The following is a 17,726-nucleotide window of genomic DNA, read 5'->3' on the forward strand; positions in this document are numbered from 1 at the left end:
AGTGACATTTGGAAAGTTGATGGTGTCTTTTTGGTTATATAATTACCCTGTTGGTTCAAAGGAAGCTGACGGGCTCAATGCTGTCATGGAGCGTGAAAAACCTCAGCTGAGAAAAGTAAGAGAAGATGTGGTAAAAGTGAATGAAGTAATAAATAATGCAGAAAAGAGGAATCGATTGTCATTTTTACCTTCCTATGATAACAAAAATACAGTGATCAAATTTTAAATGTACAAATTAAAGTTTAAAAATTGAAGAGAAACAATGTGTGCTACACATTGGTTTTACTTGAAAGTACATGATCTGAGTCACTAGTTATACTATTACACAGCAGTCCTTCTCTTATCAGTTTTCTTAAAACTATCAACTTCTCTAACAGTTGCCTATATTGTATAATTAATTTTCTTCTACTTTGTTTAGTGAGCTATTCTGAAGATGAACATTTACCTTCTCTCAGTGACTTCCACAAATGAAAGTGGAAAAAGTAGTGCCAGCCTTTACTGAAAATCCTGACTTTACTAGATCTACACAGACACCCTGCCCTCTGGGACTGGGACCTAGTTGGGGCCAGGAGCAATGGCAGGAGATTTAACACAGTGTAACTGAAACTGGGAACCTCAGGAGGAGCTGAGAGCCTCCAGGACCCACAGGCAGCACAACAGCAGCTGACAGGGGCCACACGTATAAAATAAGCCCTTAGGGAGCAGTTGTGACCAGGGTGTGGCACAGCAGTTTGCACAGAAGGGTGCTGAAGCAGTGCCAGCTCGACCAGGAAGCAACGGTATCCCCCTGGCAGAAAGCCATGGCCTCACTGAGCTCCACACCCAGCACGACTGACACAGCTGCCCAGGAACACACTGCCACCCAGGTGCCACCTGCAGGGTGGCCCCAGCTCTTGTGCCAGTACGAGGCGGGAGCTGTGAGCAAAGCTGCGGGAGTGCGCCCAGGTAGAGGAACTTCTCTGCTTAATGACAGGGTGGGGGGATCCACAAATGAGAGAAACTGGAAGCCACTGTGCAGCAGGAAAACTGTGACATAGTTGCCATCACAGAGACATAGGGGGATGACATGTACAACTGGAGTTCTGCAATGGGTGGCTATAAACTCTTCAAAAGGGACAGGGCAAAGAAGGAGAGGCAGTGGGATAGCTTTGTAGGTCAGGGAGTGGTTTGATTGCCTGAAGCTTAATGATGGTGACAGTTGACAATATCATATGCATAATTAACTCACAGTATTTTAAAGTCACTCATGACTCTTTTGTGGCTTGAGATAGTTACATATTTGTTTCTGAAGTAACATTTGCAAATTTGGATTACTGCAAAATATTTGCTAAAGAAGAGTGTGAGTAGTTCACAGACTTGTCAGAATCCATCTGTTTGTGTCTATTAATGAGTGCATTCCCAGCTGCAGTCTTTCCAATGTAATAAATAAAAAGTTGCTTTCTTACTATAAATACAAGGGCTGAAATTTCCTTGTAAAATTGATTTATTTCAATAAAAATCAGTCCTTATGTTAAAGACACCTCTTAAAATGAGCAAGACCATGAGATGCCATTCACATATTCTTTCAGCCAACTGACACATAAATGACTCAGTCTCAAATAATTTACTACAGCATTTTCCTGGATAAGCTGTGAAAGAGCATGCCATTCAGATCAGGATGAGTGGGACTGGGATGGGAAAAATAAGGTGTATTTATCAGAGGAATGAGAGGCACATTGAAAATAACCTAGAGGTTGGGACAAATGCTTATGTTCTCACTCCTCCATGCAGTGAATTCAACATAAACTTAGCACATGTATTCAACACACTTTAGGGAAGTACAAGCTATGAACCAATGAAGGAGGTTCCCAAATCTTTAGGAACTCCGTTTTTGCAATGCTAAGTGTAATTTTTCAGTATTTTGACTGAGTTACATTTCTAATTTTGGTTTTAACTTAACCCTTAAGCTATCCTCTTCCTGAATTTCTTCATAAATTACAGCAACAGAAGACTGTATACAAAGATATTTCAAGCTACTCTTTGCTCAAACTCAGAAAGATCTACATATGATATAAGGTACATTTGAACTATGCTACTGTTCTGAAGGTAACTTCCCTTTAAATTCTTTCTATAACAAAGCAAATACTCCAGTTTTGTGGGTTTTTTTAAAGTGCTTCTGTATTAAGTGAACTGTGAGGGCTCAGTGCCTTCTGCATCATGATGGCCTGGAAAACCAGTCCTCCCCAGAAAATATGCTGCTTGGTGTATCAGCGCACCAGTGCCATTCATTTAACTCAAGCAACAGAAGAAACCAATTATCCCCATCTTATTTTACACTGTGACAAGTAAAATTTGTGAAGTATTTATAAAATTAAGGAAGTGATTTTGAAGTTAATGAACTTAGCTTGCTGCTAAAGAAATACTCATCGTTTAAACAATTTTTTGCTAAGCATAAATTTCAAATTATAGTGTTTTTGAAATAGATTAGAAATCAAATTCTTATAGCTCAAAGAAACAAAACGCTTATAAGTTTCAGTGCCTCCTCTTTCACTGTACTACAGCAAGTTCCTGGATGTGTAAAAATGACTTCTGGATAGAAAAACTTTTCTATATACTTACTGTTAACAGCAACAAAGAAAAAAATCAGTATCTCAATGAAATTATCTGTTGAAATATAATTCATTCTGGTGATTATATACAGCAGAATATGTTTTAGTTTTGATTGGCATGCTAGCTGAAAACATCTTACTTTTTAATTCTCATAAATTTTGTTCCACTTCTACATTGCCAAGTAATGGCAGTAATTTCAGGACTCTATGCCAGAGCATGGAGAGTTTGTTTGTACATGCTGCTTCAGAGTAGCGCCCTGTGAGTAGAAAGGCCACATCTGCACTGCACAGTTTTGAATTTCATGTAAGTATCTCAGGAGCCAAACATGTACTTTTGGGCATACTTTCTTTCTTTAAGTGACCCACATAATGTATGAGCTGCGTTACAGTCCCTCAGTCTGGGGGGGTTATGTCATTAAACTGGGGGCACGTGTTGCACACCTCTGCATGTAGCACTGGGGCATGTGGAGGTGACTTAGTTTAGTGAGCTGAGTGCAAATTGCATAAATGTACTGTAATTAGATGTGATTAAGTCCTGCTGCAAAAGCACAGAAAATAAGGCTTCTGGGTGGCACTTTATCCTTGAGGATAGAGTATGCCTTGAATATTGCACTATCTTAATAAAATCAGTTATTGTGTCTAATTCTGTGACACGTTGCCTACACACACTAATTGATATTACTGTATGTAAATTACTGCCCTCTACTGGAATGACAGGCAGAGTATTTCACAGGAAATTGATTATTATGTAAAGTGATGTGCTGGTTTAAAAGTTAACCAGCAGGGGGAATGAACCCAACTCAAAGGAGAGATTATAACAATTTATTAAAATAATACAGTAAGTACAATAATACAAACAAACAATTGGTCTCAACCCACAAAAACCCAAATGTGTAACCCAGTACCCTGGGGCCTGAACAAAGTGGTGTTCCTTGGGCCCTGTTTGAGTCCAAAGTAAAGGGAGAGGGGAAGAACCTGCTGGTGGGAGAGCTGCTGCAGTCTGGCCAGAACTGGTGATCGCAGTCCAGTGGTGGTCTAAGTCTGGTTGAGAGCGATGAGATGCAGCCGTCCTCTGGATCCCACGAGTGGGTTGAAAAATGTTCCAAAACTCCAAGATTATATATCCTCCAGTTCAGGCAGGAATGCTTGGTACTCCCCTCAGGGCGGGGAGTTCACAAAGGGTGTGAGGACAGAAACATCCTCCTATCTCACAGGCCTCTTAACACCTAGTTTATAGCCTGAGGAGTCAGGCTCTATGGGCAGAAGGTGCGAATAGTCTATTGACAACAATAGTCTAGTTTCTGGGAAATGACATGGAAGGCTATAGAATACAGTTTTGGGTTACACCCACCATGATGAACTGATCTCAGCTGTCCTAACTAGGACAAGTGATTAAATTGATTTTTGAAGTTTGGTGTTTTATGGAACCAAGTGCCATGAACTGCAGATGTTCCTGATCCCTTCTTGTAGCATAGCTACTTGCTGCACACATATCTGCATGCACTCAGCCTTTGCTTATTTGCAGTATAAGGTGCACCAAGATGGTCTAATTGTCAAAATATTTTCATTTTTGAACTGTAAACCAGATGTGCAAAGGAGCTACAGAAGTGCAGTCTTCTTGTGAATGCTCTAATGTCAGTCAAGGAACCTCCTACACTGTCATATTTTTAAGCTTGCAATAATCAAAAGAAAACATCAGAAATTCTTAATTTATTGAAAATAATATTCCCCAAACCAAATTTTCAAGAAATGCAAGACAAGCATCACTTCTTTAAAATCATGGGGCTGGCTCAAAACTGACATTTTACAAACTGCATTTTTTTCCTGTCTTTTCTGACTCTGAAGTTCACATTTTCTTTTTAAATTTGCTATTCAAATTTGCTTCAGTTGAAGTGAAAGCTAGATTTCTCAATGAATTGTGACTTGAGGAGATGATTTTTACAGGAGCTATAATATATAGCAGCACAGGATTTGGCCATGGTATGACAGAAAAGCAAAAGAAATAAGGAAGAGCAAGAGAGAACATCTGTCTCTCAAGAAATACAAGAAAACAAATGTGAGTCAAACCACTACTGTGAAATAAAGCCATTGCCCAGCAAGTATTGCATAGATCATATTGTTAAGACATCTACGTTCTCAGAATCCTTAAAAATATAACAATATGGGACATTTTGAAGGGTTTTTTCATTCAAACAAAAAGCAGCAACACGAAATTCAGAATTGAGACTTCACTGATTCCCGAAACTAAGCACCATGTCCTACTATAGCTGGAAAACAGAAGGATGGGAGTCCAGTCTCCAGGGCCTTCCCGAGTCCAGAAATTTCACATCTTTAGGAATTTGCTGGCAGACACCTACAGACGGTATTGATGTTCACTAAGTAGCTAAAAGTTTACTGTGGATATAAATGTTCTATATAAATGTTCTGGCACAGTTATTATATAAATAAAGTCACTTGCATGCGGATATGGAAGTGGCCTATAGGATTACAGTCATATGAATAAATACAAAAACATCTAACAGGAAATAACTGAGAAGATACATTATTTAATATGCCATGACTGATATTAAGAAGCAATCTTGGGATGGAAAAACATCATCACTGTTTAATGCCAGACAAATACATTAAGTATTTGTAGCAGTCTATATGAGCTCCTATATATCTTTGAAAAATATGAGTACCAATAAACCATCTATCTAAATATACAGGAACTTAAACAATATTGTATTATAAATACTGCTTCTGGAAAAATAGTACTATGAATTTTTTCCAATATTATGGTCTGCAAACATCAGCGATAATTACAATTCCTGCAGGAATACTCCATGAAGGCAGAGTGTAGCAAACTGACAAGGTATCAGCCTTCTTCTAGTCACATAGAAACATCTACAGGTGGAATGAACTGAGACCATGTATATGGCCCCCAGAAAAATGGAGACTTATCAAGGATCTTCTATAAATAGCTATCAAATGGAAACTGACTGATTCAAGTGGTATCCAGTTCTATTGCCAGCACTGATTCCCCATTTTATCAGCAGAGATTTGTACTTATACTGTCAGGAAATCAACTATTCAAAATTGAATTTCTTTTAGGAAAATAATCCCTGATATAGCTCTCTCTGATGGAAGCAGTACTTGTTCAAATACAAAATTTATGTATTAAATGTAAAACCAGAAGATAAATGTTGTTGTCACCCTAGGAACCTCTGCTACTCCTCCACAGTAACTCCAAATCCTATACAGCAAATGGCAGCAGAGACATGGGTTTGAGTATGAGAAAATTACATCTTTCTCTGGACTTCTAGACAGTGGGGAGTCCTCCATCACCCCCCTTCACAGTCTCATGCTGATACAGAAATACTTGGCAGGTCAAGCATATTGGTATTTTTGTAATTGTATTTCTGGAATTAACTTCTTGTTGCTGAGGGTCATGAGAACCTGGCAGCAGCAGAACTAACAATGGTGGTATTTTGCCACCATTGCTCCCTTTTCAGATTCAAACCACTGGCCTTCAAGGAGTGCCTAGGGAAGGAGATAGAGGATACTGATGTAACTTAGTGCAAAGAAAAGCCTATATATACTTTAAATAAGGTATTCTAAAAAGCCTCCTAAGATTAATACAGAATATATAGCATGATCAATGTAATTTATGAGATCAATGACTACATTTTTGGCTACTAATTTTCTTTAGGAGTGATACAAGAGCAGAAAATTTCCTGGCATGCCTGACCAAACGAATCACTCATAAGTCACTTTCTTTCTTCCCTAAAGCACTCTGTCACGAATAAAGAACGCCTTTCATAACTTTTCTCTTTGACAAAGGATGGTCTTTTCCCATTGATGGAGCTGGGTAATGGGGGAATTTACACATATACATCTTATCAGCATACATGAGAATCAGCATCTTGTATTCTCCAGTGCACTGGTGGGGACACAGACTGCAACAACTCTGCTTTCTAGAAATATACATGCATGATTTTAAAATAGAACATAAAAGTATGCCCACCAAACTGGCCACAATAAAACCCACATTTTTCACATGTACATCTCCCACAGTCTTTAATGAAAACTGACCTGCCAACATTATTTTATAAAAAATTTCACTCTTTCCATGAATGGCTTTAAGTAGATTAACCTGCCACATTTGCAAGTACACAAAGGTCTTAATTAAGAATAAATTTCAGTAATATAATAATACCAAGATTCTACAGACTCAAAGTTGGCCCCATAGCAGGATGTCTGCCTTTGCTCAGGAGTTCTCAGAGGACCTGGGAGCCTGGTACACGTGTTTCTTTTCGGCTCTCCTAACAGTTATATCAAAATAGACTTCAGCTTTTCAGAGTACAAAATTCAAAAGCAAGTTCTTAAAAATGTTCCATTTTAAATGAAAACTAAAAACTATGAGGAACCTAGAGATTTGATACTTCTGTAATTAGGCTCCAGAAACATAACTGCTTTTGCCTCCATACAGGCATGACAGAAAACTGTGCTAAAATTCATATAGTTCTGGTTGTGATCAATAGCTTTTTAAGACTTTTCACTTCTGTATTCACCAGGATCAACAGACCAGCTGGTGCCAGGAAGCATCATGCTGCCAGAGGTGCAATTACAAACTTAGGCTTGTTCATTTGCACCCAATAAACCCACAATAAAACACAAACCAACCACAAATTACTTTTAAGAGGAACAGGTGCATTGCCTGGACATTTTTGCCACATGCTGAATGTGGCAGTTAACTTTCTGCTGGACAAATAAGTCTCCATTTTCTAACCTACTTCAAATAATGTTCCATTTCATCTCTGACATAAATGCATTTCACTCATATTTGAAGAGATACTTGTAGCTGCCAATTAATATAGATCCGCCTGAACAGTTAAGGATATCCTAGAGCAGGTCTTCTAAAACTTTCCATTTAACAACTTAATTTTGGCTTCTTTAGACCTAAATTTTCTTTTACTCATGAGCCTGCCTCATGCTCCTGTTTCAATTTTTGAAGCTTCAAGTAATCCATTTCTAAGAAAAAAATTAGTCAATCTTATGTTGTCCCACTGTACCTTTTCATGCCACTTGATTTGAGACGCTAGCGCTTCATCCTTTGGAACAAAAACCTGTAACCTCACAGTGAAGGTTCGAGAGTAACTCTAGCAACAGTGCTTGAAAAATCTGTCCAAACTTGGACAAATTAAAAAATTTTGAAATGGCAGTCTGAGCAAACCACTGGAGACTTAGCGGAAAACTTGATCCCAAAGTGTGCTTACTCAGAGCATGGCCAAGCCAAGAAAAGAGTGGGAACATCCAAAATCCTTCCCCAAAACTACCACAGGCAGTTGCTTCTGAAGAGCTCTGCAGCTGAGCAGGAGTTGGGACAGTGCTCAAGGGTATCCTGCCTGGTACTGCTGTTGCAGCAGACAGTAGAGAGGATGTCAATGAAGAGATAAGAGGAATTGTACCAGAAAAGCTAGAGGAAATCAAGTAGGGATTTAATCTCTTCAAGAACACTGAACATACAAAGTATTGTGGGACATGAAGCTTAGGTGAGAAGAGATTTGGCAAAAAAGACTGAGAGTGTATCTTTTCCATAGACACAGTGAAGGCAGCCTTTCAGAGCAGAAATCCTGGCAGCTATCTGTGTAGATTGCTAAACCACAGCTAAAAGCTAAACTGAGGAAACTGGACACAAAGCTTTCTATTATTAGAAGAATGTTAGGGTCATGAAGTTTTCAAACTTAAGTAAGTTTCAGAGTTGAAGTCACCCACTTAATTCTAACTCAATCTCTTCCCACTAGGCATTAGGGCAAAGTCTTAACTTCATCCTCACATTCAGTTTCCAAGAATCCCATCTGATGATATACAATGGTCTGGTCATGTATCAGCACCACATAACAGCTAAGCCAGCAGCTGCAGGACCCCTGCAGGGTGGGAGACAGCATACAGGAAAAAAAACAGGTTTCTGAGACTATGCCAAGTAAACTATCCCTGTGGTTCCATTCTTTTCTGTTTTCCACCAAGTCACTTGAAAAAAAATCTGATCAGACCACCAGAAACTGCAAGTTATTCTTTCCCTGGGTGCAGGACAGTTAGAACCCAAATGTGCAACAGGAACCACTGAGAGCCACAATTTGAATATTAAAGTAGAAAATTCAAATTCTGACTCTCAAGACTTGGTATTCTTGAGTTCAGTCTCATTGTGCCTCTGGTTTCTATCTGTAAAATGGGAGCAATATAACCATACAGCTTCTAGGAATACAACCAAAACATTAATGATATGACCTGCTCCTAAGCACCATGCTCATGAACTCTTAAAGGAATTTGTAATTCTCTGCTCAGTCCACGATTTGAGAAAGCTGCAGTACAACAGGCTCTAGGTTAACAGATTTAGCAATGGGGATCATTACTTTGTACAGTGAATGAGGCTGAAAAATTCTGTGCAAAAAAAGGTAAGATGATCATGCCAATCCTGTCAGTCTTAACAATCATACCCTGTGAGGAGGCTGCACAATATAGCAACTGGCATCCTTACATCTGGTGTTTCCTGACTTCAAAGTACCAAATTTCAAAACTAAATTTTTATTTTATTTTAGTATACAATAAGTGAAAGAATGCCAGAGAGAGAGTGGCACTTTTCCCCTACATACAAGAAATGTAACAACAACTTGTGTTTTACTGTAACAGGTGATCATGATTTGAGCAGGGATCTCAGAATCAGCTTAGGTCATTGCTTTTGGAGAGTCTGTTAAATACCCAAGTTAAATTCCTCAAACACTGGTTTTCAATAACGACATAGTGGTTCAGGATTACATTAAACCAACAGTATTTTATGTAACTTTTAAGGCAAATAGGTCCTTACAGGGCCTTAAAATTCTGGTACATTTCCCATTCAGTTTGTGCATTCCAATTTAAACCATAAGCATAGTGAAAACACAGAAAGTGTAAAATACCTCTGCAAAAATTATGAAAAGCACAAAAACCCCTAAGGGTGCCATTTTTGGCACTGTAGAGGGTTCCCTCATTGTTTAAAAAACAAATCCTAATCAGTGAATCCAAAAGAGTGACTAAGAGCTTCTGGGCACCATAGATCTGTCCCGAAAAAGAGACAGTACGGAGCAGCGCTGTCGCCAAGAGCCAGGCTGCTCATCACCTCTGTTGCAAAGGGGGAGGGAGAGAGGGAAGGAGCACACTGTATTAGTCTTTTTATGCACAGCCTACTTTCCAGAGCAACCTAGCCATGCTGTCTGCCTCTTTGAGAACAGCTGAGCCAAAGCTCAGCTCTCTCCTTGCTCTAGCCAAGGTTCAGCTCCTTTCTCTAGCTCACACACCCACTGCCCAATAGTGTGCTCCTGCCCTCTGTTCCAGCACAAGGACATCAGAGCACAAACTCTTCCCAAGGAGCACTGGGGAAAGCCCTGAGCAACCTGCCCTGCTCCCAGTGCTGATCCTGCTCTGAGCTGGAGACTAGACTAGAGACTTCCGAGCATCTCATCCAACCCCAACAATTATATAATTTTTGTGAATTAAGCTGTCATGTGCTTACTTTCTTTACAGGTATATGTTGGACTACTGGTGTCTGGATCCTTAACAAATAAATAAAAAAGTAAAGCAGACCAAAAAAATAACTATTTAAGTGCCTGCAAAGCTGTCTTCACAGCAATGACTTAATCACAAGCCTTTATTTGGCTTGATGGTTGGAATATGACAGTACACTGATGGTTAAAACTCCATTTTGTTTTGGTCATTGCTCTTTAACACTAGTTATCAGCTACACTGTCAGTCAGGGCTGAACTGCAATATCAGCTCGGAGGAAAAGGAGGGAACTTGTACAGCCTGACTGAGATTGGACCTATTACGATGGAGAAGACGCTCATCTGGCAACCAGCAAATAACGACACATTTAGAGCAGCTTAAATTCCCTGCCTTCTCATTAACAAAAGCTGGAAGAAGAGGCCTAGGAATATACACTGCAGCTACGTGGATCAAAGGGACAAATAAATATAAAAACAAGGACAAAAATGCCAGAGACAGAAAAGCATCAGAACATCTCTGGAATCAACAGATGATACTTGTACATATCTTGTTATGTCATCAGACAATTAATTTAATTAAAAGGCATGTGTATCAGTGTCTCACCATCATATTATGAATAGCACTTAAATTATGGCAGTGCATAAGCCCAGGACATCAGTATTCTATCCAACTTAAATAAAAAGTTTTGACTCCATCAATTTTAATATCCAGCTGCTTTAAGAAGTTGGCTACAGTTTCATGGCAGCCTGCCCAGATCCTTTGCTCAATCAAGCAATAGTTGTCTCTGACTAGAAAAAAAAAACAAAACAAAACAACAAAATATCCTTGCTGAATGTCTGCTGGCATCTGCTATCAATATAGGAATAAGTGGATTAAATGTAAAGACAATTTATTATTTTGGGTAGCCATATTATGACAAAATTAGCCAGTTTAGTAAATCATTATTGAACCCACCCAGTTTAGATGAATTTTTCAAAAAATTACCATGCAATTTTTATCTGTTACTTTAATACATAAGAACTAATGTGCCGTAGACACAGTCTGAAGACCTATATCATTTACCTCTGCATTACACAATACTAGGTGACAGTGCCCTAGACAAGGTCACCAAACTCCTAACAATGCTATAGGATGTGGCAGAGGAATCCATCTTTACAAATTAGGCTTCATTATACAGGATTCTGCTCATAAATCTTGATGTATAGTTTTCCAGTATAAGAACTCTACCTTGCACTTGCCATGTACCCTCGAGATCTTCTAAATCACTAAGTATTTTATAAATACAAATTAGCTGTATGTTTGTGTGTCTAAAGCGACTGTGCTGCTGCAATAGCATTGCTCTAAATGTGACCTCACCTACCGGAGCACCTGCCCTGCTCTGTGTCCCGGTCCACACCTGGGGATTCTAAGACTGCAGGAGGCCGATTTTCCAGAACAGTTAGATGCCCTAAAGCTATAAAAGTGCCTGAAATAAACCAGACCATTTTTCTTTGGGAGTTGTGGCACTCCTCACATGCAAACCCTAGGAGGAACCAACCTGGACTTGCAAGTCACTTAGGAAACTGGTCAGCGAAGCAGATGAGCTTGCTTCCCGGAGGCAACGTCAGCCCCCTTGGTTTCGAAGATGCTCAAAAGGAGCCTCCGACGTGGGAGGATCTCCAGGTTTCGCCCCGAGCCCGGCTGCTTGTGTCTCCACCCCCGCCCAGCTCGCCCGCACTCGGGCAGGTGCTGCTTGCTGGGGGGCTGGGGGACCCGACCTGCCTGCAGCCCGGCCCTGCCCGCAGCCTGACCGCCAGGCGCTGCGACCTGCTGCTGGACCCGCTGCCGACGCGTCGCGTGGCGGCAGCCGCGGCGGTGCCCCGGAGCTCGCCGTCCCGCCTGGATGAAAGCAGTCGGGGTCCCCGCGCCTTCCGGCGCGCGGCAACGGCGCGGCCCCAGGCGTCTGGATCGGGAGCCTCCCCGGCCCGTGGGGCGAGGCGTCCCCCGAGGGGTTGTCCCCTCCGGGCGTGCTGCTGGGCAGGTAGCGGCAGCCGCCGCGCGGGCGGACTCACGCTGCGAGCCGCCGCTTCCCGGAACATTCTCAAGCAACGTCAGGCTTTGCGGGGAGTCCCGCAGCTGCTCGCTAGCGACCTCGGACTGCGCCGTGGCCGGCGGGTCTGGCTTGCTCATCCTGTCCTCGCCGGCTCCGCATGCCTGCCCGGGGCAGCCCCGCTCAGCGCCGCCGGCCGCCTCCTCGTCGGCACGGCGGCGGCGGCACACGGGGCCCGCGGGCAGCCGCCACGTCAGCAGCCGCGTCAAACCTGCCGCTCCGGGCGGGCGGCCTTCACTGAAGCGCCGCCCGCCCCGGCCCCCAGGGCAGCGCTGTCGCCGCCAAGCCTTGCATCAGCCGCCCGTCTCGCGCCCGGACCCTTCGCGCCCCTTTCTCTTCGCTCTCCCCCGGCCGCGGTCCCCGCGGGCGGGGAAGGTGCCGGGTGGCCCGTTCTGCCGTGCTGGATCCCGCGCGCCCTCAGAGCTCAGGCACGCACCGCGGCCCGGACACCGCACGCCTCGCGGTCCCCGCGCCCTAAATCCGTGAACCCCTTTTTTGCCCGTGGCCCTCATTTGGGAACTGTCCGGCGAAGCCCCCGCGGCCGCGCTGCTGTCAGCGCCCAGCCGCCTCCCGTTGCTGCCTCCGTGCTCCCTGGACAGCGACGGGAAGCCGCCCGCCGCCACACCAGCCTCGACGCTCAGCGAAGGGCCAGAGGTGACAGAAAACCCGACTGGCAACGAGCCGCCTTTTTCGCAGGAGGCTGTAATACGTGTTTCACCCATGCTGGGACTTTTGTGGAAAGAAAACTGTTTTATTTTCAAAGGCCTCTGTTTATCGACTTTGCCCAAGATCAAGCCACAGTCATCGCAACACAGCCTCTCCCGTTTCTTTCCCACTTTCTTTGCATTCCACACACTTACCCCCACCTCTCTCCCCCTGCATCAACCCTTCAGCCCTCCTACATTACCTCCTTTAACAAGATCTTACACTCCTAAGAGGTTTCAAAACTAAACCCTGGCACTTTTTGCACACATTTACAGCCTAAAAGGACTTCTGATTCCTCCATCCCTAGACTATCCAGAAAGCAACAGCAGGGTCCTTATCCCATTTAGGAAACCATGTTGTGTCTCTGCTTCTTCTGTGATCTAGGAAATACTATTGTAACAGTGGCCCCTTCTCTATCCTGGTTGTTTCCCAGCATGACTAGCAGCAGAGAGCCTGATAGCTGAGAAAGACAACAGGGGCTTCATTTCATTTAGTCACAAACAGTTACTCACTGCATTCTCTTTCAGCAGAGTATTAGTGATGTGCAAAGAAGAGGCTGAAGTTCCAGCAAGTGAGTACCCTACACTGAAACAGCTGAATGCCCTGGTAAAGCAGTCACATTAAACATTATCAATATCCCCATCTTGTTTAAATTAAAACGGTTACTGCAACGTCAGCAATGCCCGTAGAAACTAAAAGCAAACAAACAGATGTATTCCATATTGCCACTCAATTTTAATAACGTCTTCTGCTTACTCTGTGAATTTATTTTCCATTGTCCCTGTTCTTAAAAGGTTGATCTAAAAAGGTTAATCTCGAACTACTCTTCTATAGTGGAGACAATGTGCTTGCCTAGAACTTGTGATGATGATGTATGTCACTCCTGCTCCTGCAATTCCAGCTACAGTGTCCTCCAAAGGACTTGACTTGAGAACAGAAATACCTTCCAGGGATGGATACATACAAGATCTTGAAGGGGAACAGCACAATTATGTAAATACTCCCACATCCCATGACCCAGAGCAAACACCTGCTGATGTTAATGGGAGAAGAGAGGATTACAGTTCCTACAATCAGCTCCTCTGCCCAGTAAATCTGCCTCTGACCTCGGCCTCTCTTTATTTAATCTCTTACCAACACAGCCATTACTGGTGCATAAGACCTACCATGCCTGTTTTCTGCTACTGGCTTTTATCTGCTAGGAACCAGGTAGAAATGAGAAATTAATTTCTGATATTGTACTCAGCTGACCTATAAAGATGATCAGTGACACACAGTCTAGAGGTGAAATAATTAAATTAGTTTTGAAGGTTTTGTATCACACTGCAGTGTCACTACTCACAAACATCAGCTCGCTTTAGCCAGTACTGCAACCTTCAACAGTGCTCTTCTGGCAGCCACATTTGGATGCACCATCTTACCATTTCCAGCCTGTCTGGAAGATAGATCTCCCTTTTTTCAGTGGCTTGCTGTGATGGCCAGAATGTAGCAATACAACAAAAGATATTATGTTCCCTTCTATACCTTTTTTGAAGATGTTACCTTATCAAAGATGTCCCTAGACTTCCAGGTTTACTGAAAGCAGCTAATCAGCGATAAGACACTAGCAATTGCTAATACCATGTTATCTCACCACAGGTTACTAAGATAAATTCCAGTCATATGGTTGTATTTCATAATCAGCCACAGAACTGAACTGACAAGCCTAGACCAAACTTGGTGGCACGCACTGACAACAATCTTCCTAGTTTCAGGTACTTTATTGTGAAAACTAAATCCAGAAGCAAGATCAGATATTGTACTTTTCTCCCCAGAGAAAACAGTGCTATTGAGTAATGAGAACACATCTCATGCAGCAACTGGCCCATTCTTACTTTATGCCTTTATTCATAGTCAGCTGTTTAGAAGTCGAATTACCATCACAAGTATTTTTGATGTATTACACCTGGTAGTAGCAGTCACAATAGGAGCTATTCCACATAATCTGTTTGAAGAAGGTAGTGTGTTAGGGATCATTCAGAGGACAAAGATGTTTCATTTCCTTTAAGGATGTTAGAAATTATGGTAAAAATGGTAAAGTTCTGGTCTCTTACACATTTTTCATATGTTGGTTAAGTGTGTAAGTAGCCAACTGATCAGTGTTCTTGCTTGAAACATTCTGACATCCAGAACAAGATGGATAACATTTCTGGGGGAAAGAAAAGGAAAGCACATTTTCCACAGAAACAGCAGTTTTCTTGCTTGATACTAGTCTGGTCAAAATGGTTCTTTTCAGAGTAATTGCAATGAAACCACTGTATACGATGAAGAGAAAGGAGGAAATTCCCAGTTGCCTTGAAAGAAGCTGAACTATTATATCTGCCTTTGCTCATTGATAACAGAATATTGGCAGAAATGAAAGTAGTATCTGTCTTAAAATCTTGTAAGCATGTAAAATGTTGCAGGAAAGTCTAAACTAATCAAACCCATGCTCTGATATCATCGTGGCACAAAAGTGTGATGTTCTAATTATATATTTAGCAATTTATAGTTCCTTCCAATCACCATGGTAATTAAAAACCAAGTTAATTGATACTGCATAATATTCTGGCCCCTAATTAGCAGTGTGTTTTTAATTTTTTAGCTATTCCATTATGCAGCCTGATCTAGTCCTAATAAAGTAACTGTAAAAACTCGAATGCACCTGGTAAGAAGAGAATCAGGCCTAAGTACAAAGAAACATGACTACATCTTGTTTTGCTATTTATAAACTAGGGAAAGACTATGATAAAAGTACAGCTTCTTTCCTTTCCATGCTCTTGTCCCTAATTACCATAAGCCAGGATTTTTTGTTAGTTTAATCACTTCACAATATTTGTCTACTTCAAGAAGAACAAAACAGGATATGTCTTGCAGAGGAAAATGTGGAAAGAGTGCATCCTAGGTTACTGCATGCTGTTTAGAGGACAGAAGCTCCTTACACTTGTATCTCTTAAAAAGCAGTAATAAAGTAAAAGAGGAAATAACAGGATCTACAGGATCAACGATGCAGTCTGATACTAATCAGTGCAATACCAAATGTTCTAATTAATGTAGTTCTTCAGGAATTGACTGTAATGAAGCTTCTGGAAGTTTACTATACTCAAAATGGTGTTGCTATGCTTCTGTAGCTTCAAATAGTAGCTCAGACAGCCTAGATATAAATACATCAAGTAATATTTATAACTTTGGCAATGATCTTTATCTCTTTGGGAGTCCTAGAGCTCTGGAATTTGTGTCTATCACAGGCTAAATCGTCTGAGTGGGATGTTGTAAGTCTGGGCTAGCACTGGAAGGGAAGAAAAGATTTGAGGTTTTCCATTGCTTGTTTTCCTAATAGCAGACTGCAGTGAATTTCATACTAATTTTGTGGTTCAAATTATGTGAAAAGCATCAAGGGCATTTGAGTAGGTGTCCTCTTAGACATCTAAGTAAACAAACAAATATTTTGGATAGAGAAAAGAATCACTGTGAATGAGGACAAAATGTTTTAGCGTGTGCCCTGGCACTCTATCCATGTTTGTTATTTACATACGCAAATTATCACCATTTTATGGTAGCTTTAATGAGGATCAACTATAAAGTTTCACTCTTGCACAGTTTATCAAGAGATTGGCACCTATATGTTCATCCTTCTCCATTTCAGCTTTCTGAAGCTCTGGGAAAGGATCACTCTACACTTTGCCAACAGCAGAGCACTGCTGGCTTTCATTAGTTGGGGCCAAATTCTTTCACTTTTGTTCACAGTGATTAATGCTGAAATAAATGGAACTTCTTGCAGTATTCACTGTGAAAGGGCTCTAAATATGCTTAGATACAGTAACAAAGTGTCTGCTGTTTGACTGTGCTCCCTCTCCCTTGCTAAAAAGAGCATGGAGTGGATGGAGGGGAATTAAACTTTTCTTCTGTTCATAGGATGGTACATTATTATTATTATTGTTAATAATAATAACAAAAATGTATTCTCAAAGTGCTTGGAACCAGAAACCGGATGGAGCAGAAGTATAATCTTTGCCTTCAGGAGATTACAAACTAAATATAAAACAAGACTCCCATGGAGAGAAGACCTAATTGGGGTAGGAAGGGTGGAGTACCAGAGAACAGTGAAACAATACTGGCCAGTGCAGTAACTACTGGTGTTAATGCACCAGAATTAGCTTTTGGAGGCACTGAAGCAAAGCAAGTTAGCAAGATGGTCTCCAAAGAGGTTAATGTGGTATCTTTGTATATTCAGAGAACCAATTTCTAAACATGAAGGGCACTTTTAACAAAAACATGTAAATGTGTATTCGAAAACCTAATGAGTAGACAACAAAAGCTGGCATCCTGTACAGACAGACTGTGGGAAGTAAGCTTTTTATTGAGCAAATGGTAGATAGGCAAGGAAAGGGCCTTCAGACTTCAGCCAAGTAGCCTCAACTTGATGCACCATAAAGGCAGGATGAACTGCAATGAGCTGTGACAGCAGAGAACTGCCAGGGTATTTGCATTTGGGATGCAGTGAAGTAGACTAGATTGTCTATCAAGGCAAAGTGAGAACAAAGGTGAAATGGTAAACATGAGATGAAAATTTTTCTTAGAGCAACCACAATTTTTCACCTGGAAACCTCCTTCTGACAAAACGCATTGTTTCTTACAGAATAAAAATTAGAGACATCATCAGGTTTTCTGGAAAATAATTGGTTTTGACACAGCAGGATTTTATATCCTGACCAACTGTAACTTGGACTTTTCTCTCCATCTCACATTCTGGTTACACCTAGCTCTTGCAGATTATTTTTTAATAACCCCTCTACTTCTCCAAT

At 41.5% G+C, this 17,726-nt stretch overlaps 1 protein-coding gene and 1 long non-coding RNA gene across 3 annotated transcripts in view; one reads left to right on the forward strand and one right to left on the reverse strand.

Moving 5' to 3' along the window:
• STARD13 (StAR related lipid transfer domain containing 13) overlaps window positions 1-17,726 on the reverse strand; it is a 293,516-nt gene that overhangs the window by 130,988 nt on the left and 144,802 nt on the right. The window lies entirely within an intron of this gene.
• LOC108639431 lies at window positions 1,984-6,381 on the forward strand. The gene is made up of 4 exons (XR_001920472.1): window positions 1,984-2,055; window positions 2,772-2,892; window positions 4,533-4,644; window positions 6,280-6,381. It is a non-coding gene; the product is annotated as an uncharacterized LOC108639431 (long non-coding RNA).

This window comes from Manacus vitellinus, unplaced genomic scaffold (genome assembly GCF_001715985.3).
Source record: "Manacus vitellinus isolate BGI_N305 unplaced genomic scaffold, ASM171598v3 scaffold_2_pilon, whole genome shotgun sequence".
Lineage (NCBI taxonomy): Eukaryota > Metazoa > Chordata > Aves > Passeriformes > Pipridae > Manacus > Manacus vitellinus.